A 19880-nucleotide genomic window follows, 5' to 3' on the forward strand; every position below is an offset into this window, starting at 1 on the left:
CAGATCAGGATGGGTTAGAAATGCACTGGCTGGGTGCTATGGGTACTTCAGCCACTCCTGAACTTATTTTATAGTTGATTTAAAAAAAAAAAGTCAAAATGGATATTTTCGATAGTCAAAAATTTCCACCAGCTTTACAGATAGTAAAAAAAACCAAAACAAACAAACAAACAACAACAAATTTGCTAACTTTTTATTGTAAACTTAAGTTTTTTACCACAAAACAAAAACTAACTTGCAATGAAAAGTTTTATTGAAAACTTTACATTCAGGAAATTTCTAACACATGTTCAGGAGCAAGATATTGTTATGTAAGATATAAGCATGGTGTCTAGTCAATGCACCCTCCTTTGCAGTTCAACCACTGGTCACGGAGTATTGTACTATTGTTTTTTGTTGTTGTACTGTAGATAAAAGCAGGGTTTCCCCAACATACAATTTGAAACACCCAACTGGGTTGTAGGAAGGCCTCAAGTGATAATGTGCTGAAGAAAATAAAAACAACTTTCAGATCTCAGTATTGCTAATCCTAAAGATTCACAAAAATCAAGAGCCAGCCCCCCATGATATTGGCTTTAAAATAATACATTTTAGATTCTTCTGCGATTTGAGCCTTTAAGATTCTAATTTTTAAGCTTTTCTCCACAACCATAAGAGCCAGGACCTTCTTCTTTTTTTCTTTTTCTTTTTTTTTTTTTTGCAATCAAAGGTGAGAGTTTACTCTAGGGACTGGGGCTTCCAGAAAAACATGAAGTATGCCAAGACTCAGGATAAAATTGCTAGAGGTGGTAGCTCAGAATCTGAGTTCTATGCTAGCTCCTTCCAAATTAGCTTCCTACCTTCTACTAGAGGCTTCTCTTCTCCAGGATGTGGAACTCTTTTTTTCCTGCAGGCTTCCTCTGTAGGCCACACCTCCAGCAGAGAACAGCTAGGCTCAGTAGAGAAAGGGCCAAGCTAGCTAGAAAAGGATTGAATCTGCCTGCAATACAAAACGTGAGGAAGTGAGCCCAGGTCTTCCTGCTTACAGTGAGTCAGATCCACTTGTGGAAGAGAGAATTGTTTAAAGGTTGGTCAGGGAGATTTTTCAGATTTGTCCTTCCAATGTTGCATTCAGAACCTCCCCACTTCCCCTTATGAATGTTTCAAACGTTTGTTTCTTGTAAGTATGTTTTAATGACAAAATATATTGAAAAATATAAATCCAACACTGCAAATAGAATTGCAGCTGATGAGTATGCCCATAATGTAGCTTGCCAGAGCATACAGGAGTACGTTATGGTATTGCCATCTCCAAGCATTCAAAAATGAGTCAGTCTCCAAAAGTTGTGTAAAAATCATGGTACTTTAAAAAAATAATATGGGGGGAAGGGGATTAAAATTTGTTTTCTGAGCCTTTTGGGTTTGCAAGCATAGATTTCCCCTCCCCTTCCCCCCAAAAGCTGAGGTGGCATTATTCTGGGAATTGGGCTTTTAAGAAAAAAACAAATATTGTGAGACTTGGAGCATTACTATTGACAGATACGCCCAGTTTACACAGTGGGAGGTATAACTTGGTGGTCACAATGGTTGTGGTTTGCACAAACCCACTGAGTACTTATGTTAGCACCCACAGCAAACACAAAATAGTACAAATGAGCATGTTTTGCCTGCAAAAAAAGAAGTAGCAAAAAACATCCCACCATGCATCAAGCCACCCTGACTCATAACATCTCCTGCAATGGAAGAATTTCTCTATAACATGGCACCTGCATGTTAGTGCTTATCCAGCAATATGCTGCTGCTAGTGCTGCCCAGACTGTTTGGTATAACGTGCTTAATGGACAAAAAGCTTATTTAATAGGCTTAATAATTTACCAGAGATTTGACTGTGTATAGCACAGCTATAAATTGGTTGTAAAGCACATATATGCATTTCACAAGATTTGTTATTTACCTGGTGTGACATTCACTGCATCATAGTTGGTATTACATGTTTTTATTTAGGTGGGCTGTTCTCTAAACAGTGCTTATTTTTAACAATTGGTTTGTCACTCACAAGGAGGTCATTAAATGACTGTTTAACCGTTTCTTTTCTGTACTGGGTGTTTGTATGCTACCTCGCTCAATGAAGTTTACATCAAGTAGGCTCACTGCATATTGAGGTAAAGCAGCCATCTAACAGCTAACTGAAATAAGAAAGCAGCTGGGTCCAATTGCTGTATTTAGTGGATTTTGTTGTGCCTAATTGGGGTGGAGTACTAAACTTTAGTCCACCTGTTAGCTGTTTGAGCAGTGCCTTGCATTGGCACCCTGATAGCAGGATTGTCTGGCTATATAGACTCCCTCCTCAGGCCCTACGTTACTAGCACTCCCAGCTATCTTCGAGACACCACTGACTTCCTGAGGAAACTACAGTCCATTGGTGATCTTCCTAAAAACACCATCCTGGCCACTATGGATGTAGAAGCCCTCTACACAACATTCCACACAAAGATGGGCTACAAGCCGTCAGGAACAGTATCCCCGATAATGTCACGGCTAACCTGGTGGATGAACTTTGTGACTTTGTCCTCACCCATCACTATTTCACATATGGGGACAATGTATAGCTTCAAATCAGCAGCACTGCGATGGGTACCCGCAAGGCCCACAGTATGCCAACATTGTTATGGCTGACTTAGAACAATGCTTCCTCAGCTCTTGTACCCTAAAAAACCTTCAAAAACAGACTCCAGCGAGAGACTGCTGAATTGGAATTAATTTGCAAACTGGATACAATTAACTTAGGCTTGAATAGAGACTGGGAATGGATGAGTCATTACACAAAGTAAAACTATTTCCCCATGGTATTTCTCCCCATCCCACCCCACCCGCCACTGTTCCTCAGATATTCTTGTTAACTGCTGGAAATAGCCTACCTTGCTTGTCACCATGAAAGGTTTTCCTCCTTTCCCCCCCCCCCCCCCGCTGCTGGTGATGGCTTATCTTAAGTGATCACTCTCCTTACAGTGTGTATGATAAACCCATTGTTTCATGTTCTCTGTGTGTGTATATCAATCTCCCCTCTGTTTTTTCCACCAGATGCATCCGATGAAGTGAGCTGTAGCTCACGAAAGCTTATGCTCTAATAAATTTGTTAGTCTCTAAGGTGCCACAAGTACTCCTTTTCTTTTTGCGAATACAGACTAACACAGCTGCTACTCTGAAACCTGCCTCCACTTGGAGGCAGTATAGGCTAGTCTTTGGGCTTTCATTAGGAAAGTATTCTCCTGCATAGGCTTTTTCTAGCAAAGACTTTGTTTCATATTGAAGCCAGAGGAAATTTTAAGGGGGTCTGTGAATAGCAAAAACATGAGCTGAGTTAAACCAATTAAATCCCCTGTTAGTGCAGTGTTGTCTGTTTGGAGATTTCTTGTTTTAATTGGAGAATTTGACTTAAAGGGAGTAAAGAATCCTGTTAATAATGCAATGTTTCTGTAAGTTTAAAGTAATATTAACTGGACAGTCAGGAAATGCTGTTTGCAGTAAATAAATAGTGCTGCACAAAGTGGTCTTCAGTAGGGAGAGCATGAAGTTACGACTACTGAGAAATCACTACTGGCTGTCTGGGGCAGGAACCATCTTTTTGTTGTGTGTTTGTAAAGTGTACAGCACAATTGTGTTCTGGTCCATGACTGGGATACCTAAGTGCAATAGCAATACAAAATAATATTAATAAAAAAGCGGAGGGGGTGGGTACAAGGAACCATGCTGAAACCCTAGATGTTTATGCATATAGCCCAGCAATCCAGAGATCTAGTCATGTGGTGTGACAGTCATATGTATTTGCTCTTGATGACACTCTTGTCCCTGCTAGCTAGAATGTCGGTGTCACTCACAAGGAAGTCTGCAAGCAGTCAGCAAAGGTATTCCCCTTAATTCCTCTTTCCCACTAGCAGAGGCTTCTTTTAGGGCTTCCTCACAGGTAACTAAGACTTTCTGCTCCTTCTCCACTGCTATCTAACCCCCATAGTGCCTCTTAGTGCAGCACAATGGGGCAGGAAGTAAGGAGGAATAGGTGGCCAGGAGTACTTCTTCCAGGACCTGAGAAGCAGTGCCTTCCAGCCCCAAGAAATGGTCATGTTATGAGGGAGACAGAAACAGAGAAGTTACAAAGAAACTCATTGCAGCGGGAGGAACATATAGGAGAGGTTGAACTATTGTAGGGAGAGGGCTGCTATAAAAGGGGGATGGAGGTGTAATATGGTGGCCTGCCCCTTTAAGGGCCAAGAGGCCTGGGGCCAGTCAGCCAAGTTCAGTGCGCCCTGCTCCACTAAACCTTTACAGAAGGGTGTAGGACTTCAAAGGAAGAAAGCTCAGTAGTTGAGTGCTGGCTGGGGAGGAGAGCAGATAGGCCTCAGGAATGGGGATGCTTGGGTTAGGAGGATGCTGGTGAGGTGTGTAAAGACTGAGCCCAAGAAGACCCAGAGGCTTGTGGGCTGAACTAGAACCTAGGGACTGAGGAGGAAAGCCCAGCAATGATGGGCTGGCTGGGGGAGAGCAGAAGCCTGTGGAAGACTCCAGTAGAAAGGCCTGGGAGCTTAGGGGAGAGTAGGAAACACCCCAAAAGAGCCCAGGAGGAGCTGAGGCGAGAAGACAGGTGTTTTGGTAAGGAGGAGCTTCGCCCAGCTTCAGACCAACGTGAAGATTTTGTGTTGGGATGTTGATACCCTGGAAAAGGTGAAATTCTTCAAAGTGGCTTGACCAGAGGGCCAGGTCATCTTTATAATGGGAGTTAGCTGAAGATTGTGGTGGGGAAACTGAGGCAGAATGTTGCAATACTGCAAGGGGGGAGGCTAGACAGTGAGTTTTGTAGCAATGGGGAAAAGGGGCCATGTGGCAAGGAGAGAGAAAGGACAGAGACTTCCTCTGAACAGAGGAAAGAAAACATTACAAGAATAAATAGGGGAAGGATGGTCTTGGGACTAGTACCGAGGACTAGGAATGAGGACTTTTGAATTCTAGTCCCAGCTCTGGCACTACCTCTGTGTGGCCATAACCAAGTCATATCCTCTCATTGCCTCAAAGTGCCCATCTGTAAAATAGGGATAATACAGTACTGATTAACTCACAGATAGGTAAAAGCACTTTAAGAGCTGGGACTGGAAATACTTGTTATATAAACCTTTGTGGGTTTTTGACTAAGAGATGGCTCCCTTCTCAGCATGCTGGCTTTTTTGGATCCCATTCTCAGGCCTCCCCCCCCCCTCCAGTATGTAGAGAGCCTAGGTGTCTAACTCAGGGATTGTGGATTCCACTGGGTGGTGAAGTTAGGTATTGCAACGCATAAGTGCTCTTTCACCATGGATACAGGCCTTATGCTCTTAATGGATCACACATCTAGACACAGGAATATGAGAAAGAAGAAACAGGGAAATACGCATTCATATAATACCAAACCAAAATATATTTTAGTGACTTTCTTTTTAAATTCTCATTTATTCTACAGCACCCAAATGGTCTCTCTCATTGTGCAAATTTAAAAACGTGGTCCCATGCCAGGGAGTTTAGGCCCCAATCATACAACTGGGTCCACGCAGGCAGACCTGTATTCTGGTTTCTGGGCTTGCCAGAAGAAATTGGCCTTAAGGAGGGATTTGAGTAAGGAGACAGTAGTAGGGTTGCCAGGCATCTGGTTTTCGACAGGAACACCCAGTCAAAAAGGGAAGCTGGCGGTTCCAGTCAGTACTGCTGACTGTGCTGTTAAAAGTCCAGTTGGCCACCTGCAGCAGGGCGGGCGGGCAGGCTCTCTGCTTGGTTCTGCGCCACTCCTGAAAATGGCTGTCTTGTCCCTCTGGCTCCTAGGCACAGGGGCGGGTAGGGAGGCTGCTATAAGGGGGGGTGGGTGGAGGTGTAATATGGTGGCCTGCCCCTTTAAGGGCCAAGAGGCCTGGGGCCAGTCAGCCAAGTTCAGTGAGTTCTGATCTGAGCACTGGCTCTGCAGCTTCCACTGGCTGGTAACCGCGGCCAATGACAGCTGCAGAGGTGGCACCTGCAGGCAGGGGCAGTGCATGGAGCTACCTGGTCGCCCCTGCACCTAGGAGACAGAGGAACATGCCGGCTGCTTCTGGGAGCCACCGGAGGTAAGCGGTGCATTGCTTGGAGCCTGCACCCCGACCCTCTCCCGCATCCCAAGCCCCTGCCCCAGCTTGGCTGCTCAGAGCCCGCACCCTGAACCCCCTCCCACACCTCAAACCCTCAGTCCTGAGCTTCCTCCTGCACCCAAACTCCCTCCTGGAGCCCACACCCTCTCGCATATCCAAGCCCCCCCTGCGCCCCAGCCTGGAGCACCCTCCTGCACCACAAACTCCTTGTCCGCAGCCCCATAACAGAGCCCGCACCCTTAGCCAGAACTCTCACCCACTCCTACAGCCCAACCCTCTGCCCCAGCCCAAAACCCCCTCCCATGTTCCAAACTCCTCAATCCCAGCCCCTCCAGCACCTTGAACCCTTCATTTCTGGCCCCACCACCCTGAGCCCAGAGTCTGTACCCTGTTCTACACCCCTGTCCCAGCCTGGAGCCCCCCCCCCGCACCCTGAGCCTCTCATTTCTGGCCCCACCCCAGAGCCTGCACCCCCAGTCCACAGACTGTACCTTCTCCCACACTATGAACTTCTTGGCCCCAGCCACCTCCTGAACCCCAGATCCCACACCCCCAGTTGGAGCCCCCAGCCCCCTGCCCAACCCCGATGACAATGATCAAGTGAGCGAGGGTGGGGAGAGTGAGCAACAGAGGGAAGGGGAATGGAGTGAGTGGAAGTGCGGCCTTGCAGAAACAATAGGGCGGTGCAGGGCCTTGGAGCAGGGGCGGGGCATTGGTGTTCAGTTTTCTGCAAATAGAAAGTTGGTAACCCTAGGAAGTAGTGCTTCACAGACCATATCAGGGACAGCATTCCACCCATAGGGTGCAGTGTGAACATGGCTACTTTGATATTTCCTTACTATTAACCCTGAATTCTTGCTTTCAAGCAGACATTGATATTATTGCATGTTATGGAGGAAATTATGAATCCTTAGTAAAATGGGGAGATCTTTTCCATCCATCAGTTTGAGCATTCAATACTTATAACCCCAAACCACCATTCATGATAAATTGAATTAGAATAAAATAAAAATAAAAAATAGAAAATGATTAGCTGAGAAAGAGAACAGGGAAATAAGACGTTTCAACAAAGCAAAAGATTTAAGAAATTCTTATTGTTAATATCAAAATAAACCATTTGAAGTCCATGATATTTTAATATGCAAGAATATTAGACACATCACTTCAAAAGTTACTTCATTCAAAATTAACTGATTTATTGTTTAGTTTCTACATGAATAATGGTTACTACAGTTATGTAGCAGCCCTATCACACAGTCTGAATTCACTCCTGGACAGCTGACCTCCATAATGTACAGTGGCTTAGGATATGTCACAACCATTTGAAACATTGCAATGCAAACTTTTGTGACTATTATGTAAAGTAATATAGCAAGCTGCTGAATATTTTATCTGCATTTATCAAGCAACAGATGAAAGTAAAAATTTTAAAACAGCAACTTCTGTTGTACATCCTGTGCCTTTTGTAGTTGCACTTCTTATTTAAAATTGGTCCCTTTTAGTAACTTGTTGCTTAAGTATTGTTGTGTTGGTGTTTCAGTCAAGGGTGGTGGTGTTTGTTTTGAATTGTTTGGTAGATTATGCTGTTTTTGTTGTTGTGATTTTTAGGGAGCAAGCCGTTGCTCAGCATACAATCCCAAATATGTGAGTGGTATGTTGAGGAGATATGTAGGGGTCGGGGGAAGAAAGCTCTAGCTCTTAAAAAAAAGGAGAAGGCTTGTGTGTGTGTGTGTGCGTGTGTGTGTGTGTGTGTACATATATGTTTGTACAGGCCCCACCACAATGGGGCCTGATCTTTGGTTGTGGCAGCTAAACACTATTGCTATATAAATAATATAGTAACCCCCTTGAGTCAACAATAACTCCTGCAACTATTGCTTACGTGTGGGTGGGTAGGTGGAGCAGAGGGGAGAGAATGGCCTTTATTGGTGCTCGATTCCCACTCTTGTTCCCTTCCCACTTAAACATTGAATTTTAGGAGCCATTGTGAAAGAGGTCACTAGCATGTATGGGGTGCAGGACCTGATACACCTCACTCATCTTCATGGTATCCACGTGCCTTTCAGAGTAACAAATATACATCATGACTGTCTGTCACGTGGGGGTTTCTCTCAGTACCTTTCTCTCAATATCTCTCTCCACATAGTGGACCCCCACTACCTCTGTGGGGTCAGGGCCCCCCAAAGCTGCAGGGGTGGGGGAAAAGGAATTCTTTATGAAATTTTCTGTGATAAAACACCTTAGTAAGCAAATTATGAGTCCTGTACTCATACTGAATGGTACGCCCCTTCCGCCCAAATGCTTCAGTTCTTCCTCTAATTAGTAACAGCATGCTTTATTTTCTCCCTCAACTTCCCTTCTTTTTTTTTCTTTTTTTTTTTTTGAAGCAATGATGGTGAAAGGTGGGACTATGTCAGAACTCTATATATCCCCCAGCTCCAATTCAGGGTTTAGGTGAGTCATTACCATAACTTTTGAGAAATTGGCAACATGGTCTTATGGTGGATATACATGCAAGTATTTCAACCTCTGTTTTTGAGAGGAGTAAGGGTGTTCTAGAACTTGAAAACAAAAACATGGTATAAAAATTGGGTGAGACTGGGAGAGTAAAATAAGAATCTTGAGTTGTGCTATACTTTGGAAAGGAATGTTCATTTATTCTAAATTGATACAGTCCTTCAAGCACTGACCATCTTGTTTATTATCTGAAATAGGTTGCCATTTCTTCTCTGAACCACCAGATGCCACACTTTTACTGCAAAATTCTGTTCCTCCACCTGCACAACAGAAACAAATGTTTATCTTTCTACATTTTGATATAGCCCTTCAGTTTTGCTTCCTTCAAAAGGTTTAATTTGTAAGTCTTTTAAGCAGTGTGCTTTCTGCCTTAGCTATACAATTTTACTGTAATTCTTAATTTTATATCGTTTGTAAACTAGTTGTAGATGGTTATTCAAACACCTCTTTTTAAACTCTCTTCTATTAGCCAGTTATGAATCTACCACCTATGAGCCATAATGACACAGGATGAAGATGTAAAAATCCCTACCCAAACATAAAAAAGGAAAGAACAATATGACACCTGGTGTGAAGCAGCAACAAAATGTTTAAAATCATTAGTGCAAAATTAAATGTAATCAACAATTTAGCTTCCATAACTTAGTAAACATCAAGATAATCATAATTTCTGTTCTTATATACAAGAAGGGCTGGAGGGGAAAATGTTTTTTCTAATACTTTTTTTAGTACTCTGCTCTTTAAAATGTAACTGATTCACGTCATTTATCTTACATCGACCTTTATTATCCAGATTAAACATTCTTCAGTTAGACGCTTTAAGATAGATACATTTTCTACAATTTGGTTAACTGAAAAATTACAGATTTACAATTTGATGTTCAGATAGCTACCATGATTTTGCTGTGAAATGTGATTTTTTTTTACTAAACCGTTTTAAGTAGATTCATAAATAATTCACACATTTGTAAATTAATTGATTGTTTAGTACAGAATGAAAAGATCAAAGCCTGAATCATCCATTTTGGACCAAAGAGACAGTGCATTGTGGCATAATCAGAGGAACACCAACACATTAATATAGAAAATAAACATAATTTTGGACAAACTATATGAAGGAATTGCAAGAGTTTAAATAAACAGGTAAATGTGTTAGCTGTGATAGATGTTGGATTTAGTTGTGGGTTTTTTTTTCTAACTTACATTACATTATTTGAGGGTATATTAAATGACATGATGTAGTGTTATTGCAGGCATTTTGAATTCCCTCATCCCAATGAACCGAAAGCACCCTTAGATCCATGTGATATCAATAGATAAAGGCAGCTTGCAAAAGCAAACCTTTCAGTATAAAAACAGATGCATATACTGAATATAAATAAACATCCCTATTGGAACTATATAAAAGGATAGTATACAAGTATAAAAGACATGAATAAAAATATTCTGACAGTTAAAGCAGAGGCTTTCATTCATAATTAAAATACAGATGATGACTTGGAAAACAATGCCTTTTATTTCTGTCAATGTTGCTGCTCAACAATTACCATACTACTGATTCTGTATTTCACATTACTGTATGGAAACTAAACTGAAAGACACAAAGCAGTAATGTTTTGGAAGTGGAATATATGGTAAAGGTATATGTTATATTTTATATAAAGCCTACTTTAAAGATACCTGCATCAAAACAACATGAACATTTTTCACAGCACTTAGCTATAAATTTAGACCACTGAATTCAATTTCAGTCTCAGTGCAAAAATATTAAACAAGGAATTATAATGAATGACACAGAGTAGTCCAGAGCCTTTTTTACATAATCCCTCGGTATAGAATCAGGATTTATTTGGACTTGACTGAATTGCCCATGGTTAGCAGAAATCACTGTTTGCTCTTGATTCAAGAAAGAATAGTCTTTTTCTTGACATAAAAATGTCAAAAAGTTTCAGAACAATATTTTATGATGTCATTATAATTCTTCTCCTTTCTTTAAAAATACAGCATTAAGTCATTCCATTACACTACCTTTTTCTTAATCTCTTTCTTTTTCTAAAAATTGACATATTTATCATTGATTTTCTAGCAGATGTTGTACTGGATGCCCTTTTTAAAAAAGTATCTCAGTTAATTTGACCTCTCTTAATGATTACTCACATATTCCTTAGTAAGTGAATAAAACTTTTCTTTCACAGGATCGTGGGTACTTAATCCTCATTATTGAGAATATGCTGAAACCTTGAATACTTGTCAAAGATTCATTTTATAATCCTGAGATTGGTTTGCCGTTCAGTGATTTACACTGGGACTACGCTTACAATAATTGATTCATTCCATACTTAGTCTACTGGTGTCATTAAAATAACAGTACTTCGTTTTCACTGTTGCAGTTTAGATTTACTTTAAAAACGTTTCATTTCCACCTAGAAATATGTAACACTTGAAGGAATAGGGCATTTTGTATGTCAAAATAAAACCCTAATGACTTAACTTTTTAGTCTAAAAATATTATACTTGAAACATATCTAAAACCACTAACTATATTGTATGTTTATTTGATAAAAGTTGAAATGTAAATACATGAACAGAATACATATTTTATGACCCTCTGGCAGTTTCTTGATTATGTAAACTGCATTTTTTCTTGATACTGTGTCTATTGTCCAAAAATTATCTGTAAAACTTAGTTTTAAAATATGGCTACTATAGTCAGTTTCTTTGATGAAAAACATACAGAAAGTAAGTTTCAAGAATATAGGTGGTCATTTGTAATTTAGTAGTAGGTGTAAATATGCATATGTACATAATGCATTTGTCTCGTTCCTTCACTATATATTGTCTTCTGTGGAAATAAAAAAAAGAATCAAATGAAAGGTGTCTAACCAATTCTTCACATTGACAATGTGACATGTAGCTTTCATTTTCTTGAGTGTGTTTGACTAGAGGATTAACTAAGTGCTAAGATACGGTAGGTTCCTCCAAAGGACACTGGAGTGTTTTCCCCCTTAGGTCCTGCTTTTGTGAAGCTATTAAGAAAAGAAAGAGCTCTCAATGAATGCACTAATTATTGCCCAGCAAACTGGAGTAAGTTATAATTTCTATTTAATAAAAAAATTAAAAGGTTATAAATGAAAAAGGTTTTGTGCAGCTCTTCCAGTAATATCATGTCATGTTAATTTTAATGAAGCTTCATTAAACTTTCCAGATAAGTAAAAAAGATAATTGTGGTTCATTAACATTGTGGGTCTATCCACAGCTGAAAAACATGTTGTAAAAAGTTAATAAAAAAAAGATTCAAATACAGTACATGACTGAATAGGAAGGAGACAGTGTAAAAGAATTAATTAACCACCAAAACTGTCATTGATGGTCTAGTAAACTAGCAAAAGCCAGGAAAAACTGAGTTAAGGCTGAAATAATATGCTTCACCAACCTTGATGATCTTGAGTAGTGCAACACACAGTACTGTATGTGATATCATCTAGGGCCCAATTCTGCCCTCAAATAACGCCCTGTTCCCCTCATGGAAATCAATGGTGTTTGTAAAAAGAAAAGGAGTACTTGTGGCACCTTAGAGACTAACAAATTTATTTGAACATAAGCTTTCATGAGCTACATATTTGTGTACATATTCAAGAGCAGAATTGGGCTCTTACAGTTTGCAGACACTTTTTGCACTGTGTGATTAAGGATGATGATTTGGGCCTGACTGATATTCTCTTTGATTTTTTTGAATTGTTTGACCCTGAATGTTCTTTAATGAAGTTTGCTGCTGTAGTTAAAATTCCTTTGTTTTCAATGTGGTCAAAATAAAGTGTTAAGGTGGGGGGAATCTCTGCATTTTCACTCAGATTGCATCAAGTCTGGATACGCCCACATGATCTATAGTTCAGTGACACAATAGCCAATTAGTAAACTATTGACAAAACAGAAAGCAGTGGCTTGATTAATCTTTGGTTGTTTTGTCTACTTCATTTTTTGATTTGAGTATTCATTGTGTTTGTATTCAAAACTCGGTATACTTTATTTTTAATTAAAAATAGTACTGAATATCTTGAACTAACTTTTAAATTAAACATTTTATATTTTGTTAATTTTCCCAAATCTGGATTAAAGCACAAAGCTAATTTCTTAGTTAATTTTAGAACTATTTGAGCTACAGTTGGAGAAAAAGCATTTGAAACTACTGTGTTAACTTGCATTTACATTTGTATATCTATGAACAATTTCAAAACAAATTTGGCAAAAAAGCAAATAGTTTCCAAACAAAGATCTGGTATTAAAATTTTCAGTTTGGAGAAAAATGTCTCTGACCAAATTATAAACCCTCCTTTCAGGTGATTATGTAAACAATCAATTAAACAATAACTGCTGTTGTGGGGAGAGTTCACTGTTTTTACCATACATTTCTCACATAACCTCCTTTATAAGTAGAGATTGAGCAATAAATTATTTCTTCTGCTAAAAAATATCCTCTAATTAAAATGTGATTTATAGTGCACTCACAAGTTTTTGGTGGATTGATCTAAACATTTCTCTTTAAACAGCATCTTTTATTTCTAAAACGGGAGAGTTCAAAGTGGCAGATTCCATTAGTGGTGTAACTAAAAGACCCCACATAATGTGACAAATCAATTTATTGAAGAAACTGGTAAGCAAGAAAAATAAGTATTTTGGCAGTATATTCCCCCTACTCCTTGAATTTAAGGAATCTTCAGAAGAAATCTACAAAATTGGTATAAGCATTGTCTCAAACAGACCTGCTGTAGGCCTGTACTTAAGTCATTAAAAAACCTAAGCAGTTTACTCTGTTGAAAACTAAGTAGTAATATTGGCCAAAAGTTAAATTATCTAGTGCTATTTTAGATTTAAATAAAATATTCTTAATCTATTGAAGCAAATACTTTAAGAACATTTTAAATAAGTTTGACATACACCACACTAATGAGCACAGATAATAGTTTCCTTATCCCTTACATAATTGGATGCTGTAGCTGGAAAATACCGTGGTATTTAGTAACCCTAGGAAATGCTTTATCATCATCCAGTTAGAATAAACAAAAACCCACCCCAGGCTAACTAAAACAGTCTGTTTTTTCAGATTATCAATAGGAGACTTACGTACTGCATAATACATGCAATAACAAATTTGTTATAGAAAGGTAAAAGTAAAAATTATAGATGTTGCAGAAAAGGTTTTTTTAAAGTAGTAACCGAAAAGGACATTTACCTTTTTATAGGTACGTAGATAGTCTTGGTGAGGTTACTGTATAGATAATGACTGAGTTATGTGTATGAATATTGTCTCTCTATTAAAAAATGTTAATTGTGTATGCAGATTGAATTATATAGGAAACTGAAACTCATATATTGACATTTTAAAAAATACACATTCTACTAGTCCTGTTTTTCTCAAGCCATTGTTTGTAGTTTCTCACTGTGCACTGCATAGTGGTCCACAGAGTGAAACATTTTGAATAAGGGACTGCGGTGTTGGGAGGAGAGGTGAAGATCTTTCTTTTGATATTGGGAAAGTAGTCTTCAGAATGAAAAATCTAGAAAACTAATGTCCTACTCTGCCATGGCTACTGAGTTCTAAATATGATATGTATAAGCAGTGCTGTCCTATTAGAAAATAGTAAGAGCACTGAACAAATTTACACATAATGAGATATGGCATTTCAGTTTCCTTGTGAAAATCCAGACAAGGTTTTCAACTTGTTTCACTGCATCAGGTAAATGTTCTACAGAGAGAAAAATAATAGGTCAATGTTCCACAGACAAGAAAAAAAGATTAACAAATTGTTAATCCAGTAATTGCAACAAATAATTAGCTTTCTAGTAATGAGATATCCAAGCACCGTGAATAGGAATTATATCAAACATGGACACACTCTTCTCCCCCCACTTATCTTCCTGGTTGAATTTTTTTTTTATCTGAGATGAAAGTAAGCAATTTTCTTGCTATTAAAAACTTTGTTTAAAAAAATAAATCCCTTCCTTGTAAACTTGTAAACCAAACATTTAAAAGGAAGAATAAGCAACAGTTTCTTTCTTTTTCTCTTCTTCTTACCTTCCTCATTATGGAAGGAAATTTACCTGTTTCATAAACACCTGTTATTCCTCTTATTACTGTAGATTGTTTTTTATCAGAAATGCTATAACTGAAGCTTAAGGCTTGGAACTGTTATTCACATTCAAATGAGTTTGAACTAAAATCCTGGTTCTAACCACTCCAGAAATTTGGGGAAGTTCACAATAGGATCCAAATCCAAACTTTGCTTTTTCGCCCATCTCCCATATCTGAATAATACTTTGTTTATATGCAGTACCTGCTATCTGTGGTTCTCAAAGCTCGTTACCAACAACATTCTTTAATAAAAATCCCACTGCATTTTACATTTCCAGTATTATGTGGGCCCTTGTATTCTTCTTATAAAACCATGTTACCTATAGCAGTTCTAAGGAGAGTTTAAAATACTTCAGGCTAAATATGTGAAAATGGTTTTGCTGGCCAAAGAAGACAGGACCCAACTGTGTTAAAACAGTCCTGTAAAGTCACTAGTTGGCTGAACTATACTAAAAATGTTTTAGACACTTAAAGTGACACTCAATACAAGATCAGGTGGGGCCATAGCCTTAGTTATATGTCCCTGGTTCTAGGCCTGGCTCCTGTATTTGGACCTTGGCAAGTTGAGAGCTAGTGCCTTCATATCTCATTTTTTCCCTTGGTCTGCCACCCAAGTATTAGAGCCTGCATTGCAAATTCCTCACCAGTGCAGGCCCTGTTTCAATGGGCTATCTGCCCAGGGGGTAGGAAGCAGCGTTGTGAGCAGAACTCAGCCAGCGCCCCCATCCCTCGTAACCTCTAAAAGAAGCTCCTTTGGAGTCTCCTCTCATTTGCATGGGGGGATTTAATTTCCATCTCTTAAATATGACGAATTGCTGAGATTTCCTTCAGTTAATGCTTTTAACAGCTCCCAATAAACTTCATTAATCAGGCCAGCTCTAGGCCCAATGTGCAGCCTGGAAGGAGCTAATTTGCCTGATGAGCCCCCGACTTTAGTGAATAAACAGGTGGATAAGCTGAAGGTTTTATGGCCTTAATTACACTCTAATCAGTTCAGTGCTTGGTGGGCAAAAGGGAAGAGGGATAAAGGAGGCCACAGCACTAGCAGCAGCTTTTCTCTTCCTTCTCCTTCATCTCTCTGCTTTTTCACCCTCCTCTGTGTCTCTGCTCCACTTTCATGTTCTCTCTTCCGCTTTTCCTTTGCATTCTCTCTCATTCTCATTCTGCTGCTTTTCCTTTTCTCTTGCCTTCCTTTTTGCGGTGGTGGGGGGAAGGGAATTTGCCCCCACGCCCCATTTCTTTCCCTTTCCATCTGTGTGAGGCACACAGGAGTTCCCGGTTTTGTTCTTTTCCTTTCTGTGCCTTTCTGACACACACTTTGTGCCCTGCCTTGTCTTCCTCTGTTCAGTCGGCCCCCCACTCCTCTTTCACCTTTTCCCCCTCCTCTCAATCTGTGCCTCTGCCCCCCCTTCTCTCCTCCTCTGCCACATATTCTCCCTGTCACAGTTAGGCCGCCTGACAAATCACTTCAAGGGCAGCCTAACTTTGAAGGACAAGACAAAGCTTTAGCATATGGTCCAATCCCCAGATGTTTGTCTTTCTCTCTCGCTCTCCCCCTCCAAGAAAGGCTAGTTGGGAAGCTGGGCTCTTTTCCCTTTCCACGCTCTAAGTTTTGCTTGGGGTCTCTAACTAGCAGCCTGGGCTGCATTTTCCCTTTATAGCCTCCCTGGCAGCAGAGGAGTGTGTGGGGGGGAGGGAGGGGAAATCACTGGTGCTTTCCCTGAACCTAGTGATTGTTTGTACAGCATGGCTTGGGGGAAGTCTCAGGCCTGTTAACCCAGAAGCGGGGGACCCCTTTCTCTCCTAGCCAGATACTGTGTGGTGTGGGGGAGGGGGTAACCTTATGGGCAAATGGCACCTGGATGCTCTTTTGTCACTGACAGGAGCATCCATGAGACTCAGCATAACCCAGGCCAGTAGGAAACTGTTGTAACTGGACCAAGGCGAGGGGGGGCGGGAAGGGTATGTGAAAGATGTTTACTGAGCCCGGAGGAAGAAAGCTCCTGGCTGCACCTCCTTCCCCTTCCTTTGCTCCCAGCTGCACGGAATCCGACTGCAAACAAATAAACCCGAATCAGGCACAAGAGTTAACACCCAGCTGTAGCAGCAGCGAGAGGGGTCGCAGGCTGCGAGCCTCGCTGCGGCCATTGCTCTGCAGCTGTGGGGGAGAACGCAGGAGGAGGAGGAGGAGGAACCTCCCCCCAAGCTCCCCAAGTCCTGCAAGAAACGGAGCTGAGCTCTGGCAGCAGCTGTCCCCTCTCACTGGCTTTTACTCCGGGAGTAGGGGCGGCTGCTCGCTCGGAGAGGCGCACACGCTATGTAGTGAGGCTTGTGTTGCTTCATGTTGGCCGCTTTTCCAGGCTGAGGGGCTACTGCCGCTCCGGGAGGGGGGGATGAGTGGGAAGCCGCAAGCACACACCAATTGCCACATACAAAGCCTTCCTTTAAAAACAAAAAACCCACCACCAAATTTTCATTGTTTCTGCTGATCTGCGAGCACAGGGGCTAGAAATGCTGAGCTGCAGACGAATCAGTAGAGGACAAAACTCTTTCAATAGCAGTGGTTTGACACACTGCGCCCCTCAGGGCTTTTTTTTGTTTTTCTTCCCTGAGGTCTTGTCCTCTGGTAACAATGTACCTTTAGTTCCCTTATACAATGGCCCAGCCATCACCATAACTTAAATATCCATTTCTTGATCCATTCTGTGAACTTCGAAAAAAGGCATCGAAGAGGCAATTGTGAAACGTTTATTAACAATGAGAAGAACCAACTGAAAAAAGGGGAGTTCAGACAAATGTTGGCGATTGACATGTAACTGGCGGGAGTAGCTCAGAACTTCTTGGAAGCACTTGTTGTCTTTTCAGATATATGAGCTTGAAAAGCCTTTGTTTCAGCATTTTAGTTTTCCAAAAATGCATCTGCAGTTGAAATGGCATAGAAGTATTAGGAAAATAAAAGCTTTTAATACTTAAGAACTCCTTCATATGGTTTCTAAGCATGTACAGGTAATAATATTGACTTTAAAATTAAATGCCACACATACATAGAATATCATTGTCTAATGTTTATATAGCAGCGATTACATTCTTCCTACTATTTCAGGGGTTGGCATGTTTTAGATTTGAAATTTCCCTGGCTGTGTTTAGATTGTTTCCTCCAATTTTTTAAGTGATCATTTTGTTTTAAAGTAAGCTAATAATTTTTTCACAGATTTGCATATAACAAATATTTGTAGAGTTGGATTGAATTACATATTTTTTTTAAACAGGAAACATATATGTACTATTATCTAAATTGTGTAGATTCCTTTTATATATCTAAAAGAAATATACACGGTATCCTGTACAAACATTTCTTCAGATAAAATGTTTTCTGTGCATATATTACAATATATTTTGCTTACATACATTTTTACAAAAAAGGGCAGAATTAGCACAATCATTGTAACTGTGGTTTCTTAAATTTAGGTTACTACTAAACTAAAGTCTTTCAAAAAAGTACTAAATTAAATCAAGTCCTTCTAAAAATTCTCCTGAAAAAAGGATTGCTTTGAAGCAAGTTATTTGATTCTCTCACTGGTTTCCTATATTTTATATTAAAGATCATCTTAAGGCTCTGAGTATTTCAGCTGTATTAAGTATTGGCTTTTTTTGTGTATCTGTTACATTATGATAAAGTGAAAACTTGTCACTTGTATTAACAGTTTAGGAGAAATCAAATGGATGTCAACAACCTGCAGTCTCTACTTACTGTATCTAGACTAAATTGTTTGCACCTTAATAAAATTACAACATGTATAGTTATGTTGCCTTGATAGAACTTAGGTCTTGTTACCCTGCAAGTCAGTTTTAGGTCTTTATATTGTGGTTTCATCCAATAATCAAACAGAATTAAAATATTTCTAAAATGCAAGATAATTTTCCCCCAAGTTCTGAAAATTCTTGAACTGGCCCTGGAGAAATACAAATGCACAAGCGACAGGCGAAGCAGGCCCTGTGTTCAGCACTCAATCATTTCCTGTCACAGGTGCAGCCACTATGCATTATCCTGCCATGATTGATAGAGTGGGTTTGTGCAGACTGGGGGAGCTGGGCATGGCTCAGATGGGGCCCTGTCATTCTGGCTCCATTTCATGCTACCTGTAGGGAAAAGAAAAAACTTTGTGAGGATTGGTTGTTCATTGATGTTTAGAAATTTTAGTTCTTCATATATAATGAAAAGGTCATATTTCCTAAAAGTTAAATATAGCTTCTAGCTCCATATTGTAACAATCCAAGTTGGGGCAGGGGGAGGGGAACGTCAAAGGACCTACTCAAATGAGTAATGTTAAAATAGTATAGCTGCTTGCAGCTTATCAAGTTTTACTTATTGAAAAATTCATTAGTGGGCTGTTTTACCTTGTATTTTTTTAACCAGATTCCTCAACAGAATTATTGGAAATAACCAAAGAGGGGAGCAGAATCCAGTTTCAGTATTGAGTCATATTTAAGATGAATTTGATATTGCTAACACTTGTGGAAAAATTAGATTAAAATATACATTAGCGTAGATCATTGTATATAAAATAAAATATATATTGAGATTCTATTCCCAGTGTATAACAGATGACCAGAAAGTCTACCTAAAGAAAATATTATTGCTTCTAGGATATAATGTAATAATTTATGCAGTTGGATTCTTTGACACATTTTTGTTCAGCTGGGGAGCAGATTTTAGGTTTTTTTTTACCTGTGATCATTCAAGATCTTGACTAATTGATGTAAGATCAAAGATGACAGCAATCTCACTAGTGTTATGTAAAATTATAATATCCTCCATTTCTTTCATTTTATTCTGAAATAGCCAAAGGCAAAATAATTTGCATAAAGAGTTTCATTTTAAATTGTAAAATTTCTTTCATTGGGACTGTTATGTGGGCCTCAATGAATTCTACAGACATTAAAAACCAAACCAAAATGAACATATAAACATTGTTTTATGTGATTCTGGGGAAAAACAGCTCCTTGTTTTGTTTTAAATATAGTAATAAGTTACAAAAAATGTATGGAAGGGAATTTTAAAAATATATTTTTGAATTAATCTTTACATTGGATTGATAGTATTGCTGGTA

General features: G+C 39.5%; 1 long non-coding RNA gene across 1 annotated transcript in view; it reads left to right on the forward strand.

Annotated features, from left to right (window-relative positions):
- Positions 1 to 339: 339 nt before the first annotated feature.
- Positions 340 to 19880, forward strand: part of LOC122459119 — a 28127-nt gene continuing 8586 nt past the window's right edge. Inside the window, exon 1 of the long non-coding RNA XR_006279586.1 lies at positions 340 to 1026. This is a non-coding gene — a long non-coding RNA (uncharacterized LOC122459119). The remainder of the gene's footprint in view (positions 1027 to 19880) is intronic.

This window comes from Dermochelys coriacea, chromosome 3 (assembly GCF_009764565.3).
Source record: "Dermochelys coriacea isolate rDerCor1 chromosome 3, rDerCor1.pri.v4, whole genome shotgun sequence".
Lineage (NCBI taxonomy): Eukaryota > Metazoa > Chordata > Testudines > Dermochelyidae > Dermochelys > Dermochelys coriacea.